This window comes from Gekko japonicus, unplaced genomic scaffold (genome assembly GCF_001447785.1).
Source record: "Gekko japonicus isolate JY-2015 unplaced genomic scaffold, Gekko_japonicus_V1.1 scaffold131, whole genome shotgun sequence".
Classification (NCBI taxonomy): domain Eukaryota; kingdom Metazoa; phylum Chordata; class Lepidosauria; order Squamata; family Gekkonidae; genus Gekko; species Gekko japonicus.
In genome coordinates, this window is record NW_015167061.1 from 3,215,868 (window position 1) to 3,225,744 (window position 9,877).

Genomic DNA, 9,877 nt, shown 5'->3' on the forward strand with positions numbered 1-9,877 from the left:
CCCCCGGCCTTCGGGGCCCAGAGAGAGAGAGAGAGAGAGAGAGAGAGAGAGAGAGAGAGAGAGACCAGGCTGAGGGTCATCAGCAGGCTGAGGGCAGCCAGCTCCGAAACAGGTGTACGATCAACCCACAGAACCCTTCCGAGGGCCCAGGACAGAGAAACCAGAAAAGGCCGAAGGGGCTTCGCTGCACCTGTGCTCCCGAACAGAGACGCTTTTACCGCCTCATTCCAACCACCTGCTGGGAGCAGCAATCGCCCGGCGCTGCTCCCTTCTGGGACCGGCCCTTGCTTGGGCTGGTCTCCCTCAAAGAGGGGGGAGAGAGCAATCTCTGCCTGCCCGGAGGACCCCCCCCCCCCACAGGCACGCACAGGGGATCAGGCAGGTTTTTAAAAAATGTTTAAATCCTGGAACACCTCTATTCATTTGGATATCTATACCCCACTTTTCTCAGCAGTGGGGACCCAATAAGTAGCTTCCCCCTCACAACCACTCTGGGAGGTAGGTCAGCCGGCTGAGAACCTGTGGATCATGGCAGTGGAGAATGCCGCTTGGGCCTCCCTGCCCTCTCTCCCCCTTCAGCACTCTAACCCCTCCACCAGACAGGCCGTTTCGGGGCTTCCGTTAATCTTGATATGATCCAATCCGAGACAAATATGAACAAGTGCATTAAGTACAGAAACATATAATTTAAGACAGCTGTACCATTAATCAAAATCCAGTGGAGCCAGACAAAGCAGCTCAGTGCCCCCCCCCCAGGATACTTTCTCAGCAAAAATCATAGAAAGAATAAATCCTATCAAAGAGTCCACTAGCACCTCCGTGTCAACCTTCAGGGAGCAAGAAATCTCTGCCCCATCTACACACCACCGAATGCACATTGAAGGCCAGAAGCCACAGAGGAGAGGCAGAGTGCAGTTGCCCAGGGCAGCCAGGGATGCTAAGAAGTGAGGGCGCAGAGGTGGCATCTCATTTGGGGGGTGGTGGAGGAGGAGGCAGAGCGTACTGGATCACACCAACGCTTTGAGGCTGGCCCAAGACATTTTGCCAGGCCAAGGCAACTGGACCTGAGAACCTTCCCAGAGTTTTCACTGAACACTGCAATACTAGAGTCCCCTCATAGAATAATTTCTCAGCGGCCACAGAAACGGACTCTGCCCATGCTCAGAGACAATTGCTAGGATGTCACTGATCTCATAGCAAGAGCAGGGCATCCAAATAAAGGGTAGGACCTGATCAACCAATCAATGATATTGACAGAGGGGAATTGTGAAAGTTTGGGATTCTTTCTCTCCAGAACCCCCACAGACAGCATGGAGAGGGGTGGCCTTGGATCTAACCCAGTGTCGGGGAGCATTCCTGAGGTGACCTCTGGAAGGTCTCCAGAGACAGTTCCTGGAGTCCTTGAGAAGGCAAACCCAATGGAAAGTTCCCTGGCGACGCTGCAAGCTTTAGAAGGAGGGCTCACAATATCTGGCGCAGTGGGCGAGTCTGCTCCGCTACAGCCACCAGAGCAGGAAGCGGCACCGGCTCAGAAGCAAGTCGAAACCGGAGGCATCTGCAGCCAGTCTCTCTCCCAGGACGTCCAGCAGCAGCAGCCGGTCATGCGGGCCGCCACACCTTCCTCACGCCAGAGATCTGCCCCCGCCCAGTTCCCCGCAATCCTCTCTCGAAGCACCATAAGGCGGCTCGCTCGCCGGAAGAAAAGCAGCCGCTTCCTCGGGGACGGGGACGAACCAGGGGGCCCTCTGCTGTCCGTCCGTGTGCCCCCCCCCCCCCCCCCCCCCCTCGGGGGGGGGGCAATGATGCCAGCAGCAGGCAGAGAAGGCAGCGGGGAGGGAGGGGGGGGAGGGGAGGCTCCTCTCCCTCTTTCCCCGCAGCCTCCTGCGCGTGTTCAGCCGGGGCCAGTGGTCACTTCTTCTCCGTCGCGCTTCTGCGCCAAGGGGACAGGCCCACACCTCTTGCCCGCGGGAGCAGACCCCAGAAAAGCTCGGTCTCGGTCTCCGGGGCGCTTGTGCCAACCTTGCCCTAACCCTAACCCTGGCAAAGGGGCCGCACCCTGCGCGGGGAGGGGCGCGGCGGCAGAGGCGGCTGCGGGAGCGGACGGAGACCAGCGGCCCGAAAGGGTTAGGGTTAGGCGGGCGGGCTTTGGGTCAGGCTTACCTGGACTCATCATGGGCCGGCCAGGGCTGATGGCAGGAAAACGACCGGGAGCCCTGGGTCTCGCCTTGCAGCTGATCCAGGGAACGGAAGGGGCGGGGCAATGCTGGCAAGGGTTGCTGGGAGCTGTAGTTTGCTCTCGCCCTCACATGCTCGGCGCTCTGCTGGGGGGTGGGGGTGGGGGTGGGCAGGGTTGCTCCCTCTCCCCCCCCCTTTCAGATTCCTACTTCCGCGTAGGGGGTTAGAGTTGGGGGGGTGTTCCCAGCAGCCCCCCCGTAAATTTCTGGGAAGCCCCTCCCTAAGTCCCCCATGGCCCCAACTCTACAGTGACAACGGAGGGCCCTTCCTGTGATGTCACTGGGCCCTTTCCCCCTACACAGGCAGGGCCGGGCCAGCCCCATCTTATTTTGCACCTTAGGCAAGGATCCCTTCTGGCCCCTCCCCCCCATGCACCCACCAATTTCCAAAAATAAATGCATTTTAGGGGGTTGGGGGAAGTGAGAGACTTCAATGGGGTATAATGCCAGAGAGTCCACCTTGCAAAGCAGCCATTTCCTCCAGGTGAACTGATCTCTGCCACTCGGAGATCAGTTGCAATCCCAGGTGATCTCCAGCCACCAACTGGGAACTTTTTTTCTTGCATGGCCTGCTAGGAAAAGGCCTTGCCCGCCTCCCTTAAACACATGAGTGAATACCAAGAAACGCTCCAGTGGGCACCACATTGGGGATTGATTACTGCAATATACCAATTTCCAGCAGCTGCCAATTGTCCGCAGATTGCAGGTCATCTGGCAACGAAGGCTGCCACTACAATGGAGCTTGGTCTGATCCAGAACAGTATTTTTATGTTGAGCAAGAGTGCCTGCACAGGATCGTTTAACATAGATTGGCAGTTTGTAAGAGCTTGGTTCTGAGTGTGCACCTCTGCTCTGGGGATCAGACAAGACTCCCTGGAGGGCACTCAACAAAAGCCTCTGTGACGAAATGGCTGCCAGGCCTTGAAATGGATACCAGCCTGGCAGTTCCTTACGTGTGTGTGGGGGGGGGGGGGTACACCATAGGGAACAATGAAGCGGCCACACCTCCCTGCCTACAATTCCCAGCAGCCTTGAGGGGAAAGAGCAGGAAAAGAGGGACACACCCCAGGGGCGGGGCCAAGGGGAAGGTGGCTTTCTGGCTCCTGAGGGGGGAAAGAGAAAGGAGTCAGTCTCAGCCCGGTCTTCTGCGTGGACGGCCGGTTCCAGGGAGAGCGCGGGTGGGGCTCCTGCAAGCCAGGGACTCCTCCGTGGGCCGTCCAGGCCACCGTGGGCCGTGGTGGAGAGCCAGGAGGGGGGCAGGGCTGGTGGCCAGTCCTGAACAGGCGGGCGGGAGTTTCTCTCCACACAGGAGGGGGAAACGCAAATCCTGGCCTGAGGCCACAATCCACTGCAGGGGTGGAGAGGTAGGGACAGAGGAATTGCGTTTTTATCCTGTTTGGAGAGCCAGTTTGGTGTAGTGGTTAAATGTGCGGACTCTAATCTGGGAGAACCGGGTTTGATTCCCCACTTCTCCTCCACTTGCACCTGCTGGTGTGACCTTGGGCAAGCCGTAGTTCTGATAAGAGCTGTTCTCTCAAGGACAGTTCTGTCAAGAGCTCTCTCAGCCCCACCGACCTCACAGGGTGTCTGTTGTGGGGAGGGGAAGGGAAAGGAGTTTGTAAGCTGCTCTGAGGCTCCTTTGGGTAGTGAAGGGCCACGGGGTGTAAATCCAGTCTCTTCTTCTTCTTTATTTTCTGTGCCCCAGTTGTGTTGAAGTGCCTGTGTTTATTTTCTGTGCCCAATATGTCCATAGTTAAATAAATCTTCCTTTTTTGAGTTTAAGAAGCCTGGTGTGCCTTAACCACATATTCCTCCCTGCTCCTGCACGTTACCAGGGGCTTAGGGAGGCCAGGGAACACAAACTGGCCTAAATCTGAGGGGTTGCCAACTCTGCATGGGGTGCCCAAAGATCGAGGTACCCACTTCTCAAGGTGGGGAATTTAGCTAGAGGGGTCTCAGTGTCCCTCAAGGAAGGCGGTAACTCAATTCAGTTAGTGGTGGCAGTGTTTAACGGAGAGAAATAGTCCCACCAGGCAGGGTGGGAAGGCCAAAACAGGGGCTTGCGAGCCACAGGACAGCACCTCAGTCTCCCAGGGCGGAGGGCGGGTCCCCGTTTTGCCACACAGCCGTCCCAGGCTCTGTCCTTCGCTGTGCTCTTTCTCTCCCTCCCTCCCTCCCTCCCTCCCTCCCACGGAGAGTGCGACACACATACACACTCTCCCTCCCTCCCTCCCTCCCACCCTCCCTCTCTCTCTCTCTCTGGGACACTTCTGCTTGTAGCTAATAAAGGCCTTGAGCCTTTTCAATCTGTTGGATAGCATGGTTTTGTAAGTTAATCCAATGGTTAACGATGCATTTTCTTGCTGAAGCAGCGGCACGTGTCTGTTGATCCCAGGAGCCTTGAGCCGGGCTCTGGACGGGCATCCCAGGTGGCTTCTCAGTTCACGTTGAAGGAGTGGGGTGTGTGTGTGTGCACAGTCCAGGCAGCCCCTCTCCTTCGCCCCCCACAGCCCCGCTCAGCCCTGCACTTTTGGCTCCTGTGGCTGCAGCAGGCAGGCCCTGAGCGTCCGGCAGAGCTCTCTATTCATGAGGGCCAGAAGCTTGCTTTTAAAAAACCAAACCAAACCGTGAGAGCCAGCGTTGTGCTGTTGCACAGACTCCCCGACTCCCTCCAACACCGTCCGGGGCCAGTCCTTGGAACCCATTCTCCGGCTGCGGCTGCGTGCCGAAGGCTTTTTGCCGGCCCCTGGCAGGAGGCCCGTGGAAAGTACGAGGCCAGCCAAGATCTGGTGGCCTCCTTGAAGAGGCAGCTGGCCAAGGGCGACCACGAACACCGTTCCCTTAAGCAGAAGGTCCTGCAGCTGAGAGACGAAGTGGACAGCGTGGCGCGGGCAAAGGAGGATGCCCTGCGAGATGCCAGCCGCTCCCAGGCATCGGTGGATCTTCTGGCCAGGTGGGAGAGCTTGATGAGGCAGTGGCAAAGGACGGCTGCTGTCCGCTAACAGCCAGTGGGTCGTCCCACACGGGAGGCCTCCCGGACTGCTTGCTGTCGGCCTGTGCTGGGCTTGCTGGCTTCCAGTCATGGAATGCCACCAGAGCAGTGGGTGAGGGGGCTGTCCACTTGGAGGGGGCCTCTCCCTGCCTCCTTTACTCCATGCGGCAGCACAGAGTGAAGGCTGCCTGAACGGTTTGTTTGGCCCTCTTAGGTGGCCAGGTGGTTCTTGGCAGTCGGCAGTCACTGTGGCCAAGGTTTCATCTGCTGCATTTCTAGTTCCACACAGCCTTTCTTTGCAAGGTGCTTCAAAGGGAGCAGAGCCTGCCTGCTGCTCCTGAGAGGGGAGCTGGGGGTGGATCCAGGGAGACTCAGGGAGGTCACAGCCGGGTCCAGCGAGTGAGCTCTTTGGCGGGTGCTGGATCATGCACGCTCGCACACCCTCCCTCTCCCAGCTGACCGCTGTCTCAGGGCTGTTTGGTAGATAACGGAAATGCATCTAGATGTGCCTTGGAAGGATAAACTAAGGGGAGCCGTATTTTGTCTGTTTCCTGGCTCCCTCCTTGCACCACGGTGGGGGGGAGTCTCCCCTTTCTTTCCTTTTTTAAATAACATTTTTTATTTTGTAATAAAAAACAGTAAACATATAGAACATTCAACATTAAACTACCATAGTATGAGAAATAACAGTAAGAAGTCACAAAGTAAATACTTTTTTTTGTTTTGTTTTATATACGATGGAAGATTTCATAGTACTTTGAGGGGACAGTAAAATTAGAATTCTCAGCATTGAATACAAATTCAAGAAAAGGAAACCATTTCATATGGAGATTTGACGTCTTATGAAGAACATTGACCGGGGCTATAACATCTGCGATTTTGTCCATGATGTAGTAGTTCCATATTTTTAAATGCCATGAGGACAACAGCAGTTTGTTAGGGGACTTCCAACAGCTGGCAATAACCACTTTGGCTGCGGTTAGCAGAACCGATATGAGGTCCTGGCGAATTTTAGGGATATGGGAATCGCCCCATAGATCTAACAGTATAAGCTCTGGCTGTAAAGGTATCAAGTAACCCGTGATATTTTTTATAGACAAAATTACCTTAGACCAAAACCTCTGAGCATATATGCATGACCACCAGCAATGATAGAAAGTGTCTTACTCACCGCAGGAGCGCCAACAGAGCGGGGAGGACGAATTGGACATTTTGTAAAATTTCATAGGAGTAAGGTACCATCAAGTAAGGATTTTATAGCTTTGAAGTTGAATATTAAGGGATTGGGAGCGTAGTGACGGTGAGGACCAGATCTCATCCCAATCCTCAGATGTGAGGGTGGTGTCGCAGTCTTTTTGCCAAGCTTCTTGGTATCTTAGAGGCTTAGTTGATTTAGAGAGGAGTAGTTCTTTATAGATTATTGAGATGTAGCTAGGAAATGTGGTCTGGTTCAGTTTCAGAAGTCGCTCAAAAGAGGTAAGTGGTCGGCTGAGATTTGAATGCTTTTTCAGAGAGTTGATCAAGTGAGTAACTTATTCAAACCATGGTAAAGAGCAATTGTGAGTATTCTCTAAAAGGTTTTTCGCTTTAATAGAATTGCTTGAGGTTACAGCGTGAATATTGTTAATTTTGTTTGATATCCATGTTGCATAAGAGTTTGGAGCTTGGCCTGGAACAAACCATGATACATTGGTAAATGTTGTCATGGGCGAAGTGGCTGGTGTTATAGTGGATTTCCATTTGTCCCTAGGGATGTGCAAAAAAAAAAAAATTCGGATTCGGGTATATTGGACCCAATTTTTTTCGGGAAACCCGAAAAATCCCGAATATCTATATCGGTAAAGCATAGATATCCAAAAATTTTCGGGAAACCCGAAAAAATTGGGGTCCATTATAACCAATGGGGCCATTGAAGTCAATGGCAAAAATCCTCTTGAAACTTTGCAGGGGGCTGGGGGGGAGGGGGTTTGTGATAGAGGCTCCAACTTTGGAGGGTGCTTACTGGGACCTCTCCCCAACATGCCCACCAAGTTCAAGTAGATTGGACCAGGGGGTCCAATTCTATGGGCCCCCAAACAGGTTGCCCCCATCCCTCCATTGTTCTCTATGGTGGGAAAAAAGTTACTTTTTCCCACCATAGAGAACAATGGAGGGATGGGGGCAACCTGTTTGGGGGCCCATAGAATTGGACCCCCTGGTCCAATCTACTTGAACTTGGTGGGCATGTTGGGGAGAGGTCCCAGTAAGCACCCTCCAAAGTTGGAGCCTCTATCACAAACCCCCTCCCCCCCAGCCCCCTGCAAAGTTTCAAGAGGATTTTTGCCATTGACTTCAATGGCCCCATTGGTTATAATGGACCCCAATTTTTTCGGGTTTCCCGAAAATTTTTGGATATCTATGCTTTACCGATATAGATATTCGGGATTTTTCGGGTTTCCCGAAAAAAATTGGGTCCAATATACCCGAATCCGAATTTTTTTTTTTTTGCACATCCCTAGGGACAAATGGAAATCCACTATAACACCAGCCACTTCGCCCATGACAACATTTACCAATGTATCATGGTTTGTTCCAGGCCAAGCTCCAAACTCTTATGCAACATGGATATCAAACAAAATTAACAATATTCACGCTGTAACCTCAAGCAATTCTATTAAAGCGAAAAACCTTTTAGAGAATACTCACAATTGCTCTTTACCATGGTTTGAATAAGTTACTCACTTGATCAACTCTCTGAAAAAGCATTCAAATCTCAGCCGACCACTTACCTCTTTTGAGCGACTTCTGAAACTGAACCAGACCACATTTCCTAGCTACATCTCAATAATCTATAAAGAACTACTCCTCTCTAAATCAACTAAGCCTCTAAGATACCAAGAAGCTTGGCAAAAAGACTGCGACTGATAGAGGCTCCAACTTTGGAGGGTGCTTACTGGGACCTCTCCCCAACATGCCCACCAAGTTCAAGTAGATTGGACCAGGGGGTCCAATTCTATGGGCCCCCAAACAGGTTGCCCCCATCCCTCCATTGTTCTCTATGGTGGGAAAAAGTAACTTTTTTCCCACCATAGAGAACAATGGAGGGATGGGGGCAACCTGTTTGGGGAGGGAACATGTTTGCAAACTTTGCATTTCCAGACCAGCCAGGCCCAGCCAGCAATGCACTGCAGCAGAACCATAGCAATGTGCCCCCCCCCCCACACAACCTGTGCCAAGGTGCCCAAAAACCCCCCAAACCAACACAACTTTGGTCAAACCAGAGAATCTCTCCACAGCAGCAGCACTGAGGTGGCATGTTTGTGCATTGCCAATGCCAGCCAGGCCCAGGACCAGCAGCAGGACCAGAGCAATCCGCCCCCCCCCACAACCTGCACCAAGGTGCAATGCCATTCTTTGCCCAAAACCAACAGAACTGGTGCAATGCAAACCAGAAACATTCTGCAGACTGCAGCAACAGCCTACAGACTGGGGGAGCTTGTTAGTGCATGCCAGCAACAGAAGAACCAGAGCAATCTGCCCCCCCACACACACACAACCTGTGCCAGGTTGCCAATGCCACTGCCAGTCAGCGCCCATTCAGAACTTGGTCAAGCCAGAGAATCTCTCCATACTGCACTGTGCAGCGGCAGACTGAGGGAGCATGTTTGCGCATTACCAAATTGCCATCCAGGCCTAGCAGCAGAACCGCCCTGCCCCCCCCCCCACAACCTGTGCCAAGGTGCCAAGGTGGCAGTCAGTGCCCAAAACCAACAGAACTTTGTTCAAACCAGAGAATCTCTCCAGACTGCACTGCAGCAGCAGCCCACAGAATGAGGGAGCATGTTTGTGCATTGCCAATGCCAGCCAGCCAGCCAGGCCCAGCAGCAGAACCAGTCCACCACAAGTTTGCCAATGTGCCAGGCAGTGCCCAAAAAACCCCAGAAGCAACCCAGACAAGCTCTCCCTCTGCAGCGGCAGCAGCCTACATGGGGAGCATGTTTGCTAATGGCACGGCAGCCATGCCCAGCTGCAGAACCAGAGCAATCCCCCCCTCAGCCTCTGTGCCAGTCTCTGCCCAAACCCAACTGGACTCAGGCCAAAAACCTGAGGATTTCTGCAGTATAGCTGAAGGGGGGGCAGGCAGGGCCTGTGCAAGTGAGCAATCAGCTAGGGGTGTGGGAATCCCCGCTCAGCACCTGAAGAGAGGCAAAGGGAGGCCAGAAGAACCCAGATGCCCCCAAATTATGGTGGCTGCCAACTCTCCAGGGGGTGCCCAAAGATTGAGATATGATTCCCGGGTTGGGGAATCATCCAGAGGGGTCCCACGTATGATACCTCTAGGAAGTTGGCAGCAAGGAAGTAAGATAGCCCCACCCCCACCAGGCAGGGGCAGGCAAAAACATCCTGAGCCATCACACAGCATCACCGCTCAATGCATCAAGATGCTGGAAGTTACACCACACCACAGTAGCACAGGACGTCAGTCTTCTAGCATCCTGCTATGATTTGATTAGCCCCAAAAGCATGCTTTGGTGAATGCAGGCCACTTCGTCAGACGCATGAAGACTCGTGTCTACTTAGCAAATAAAGACAAGAGTCCACAAGCGACTAAGCGAAGTGTGGCCTGTCTCCTCCTCCTCCTCCTCCTCCTGTCAGTTCACGTCCAGAAAAT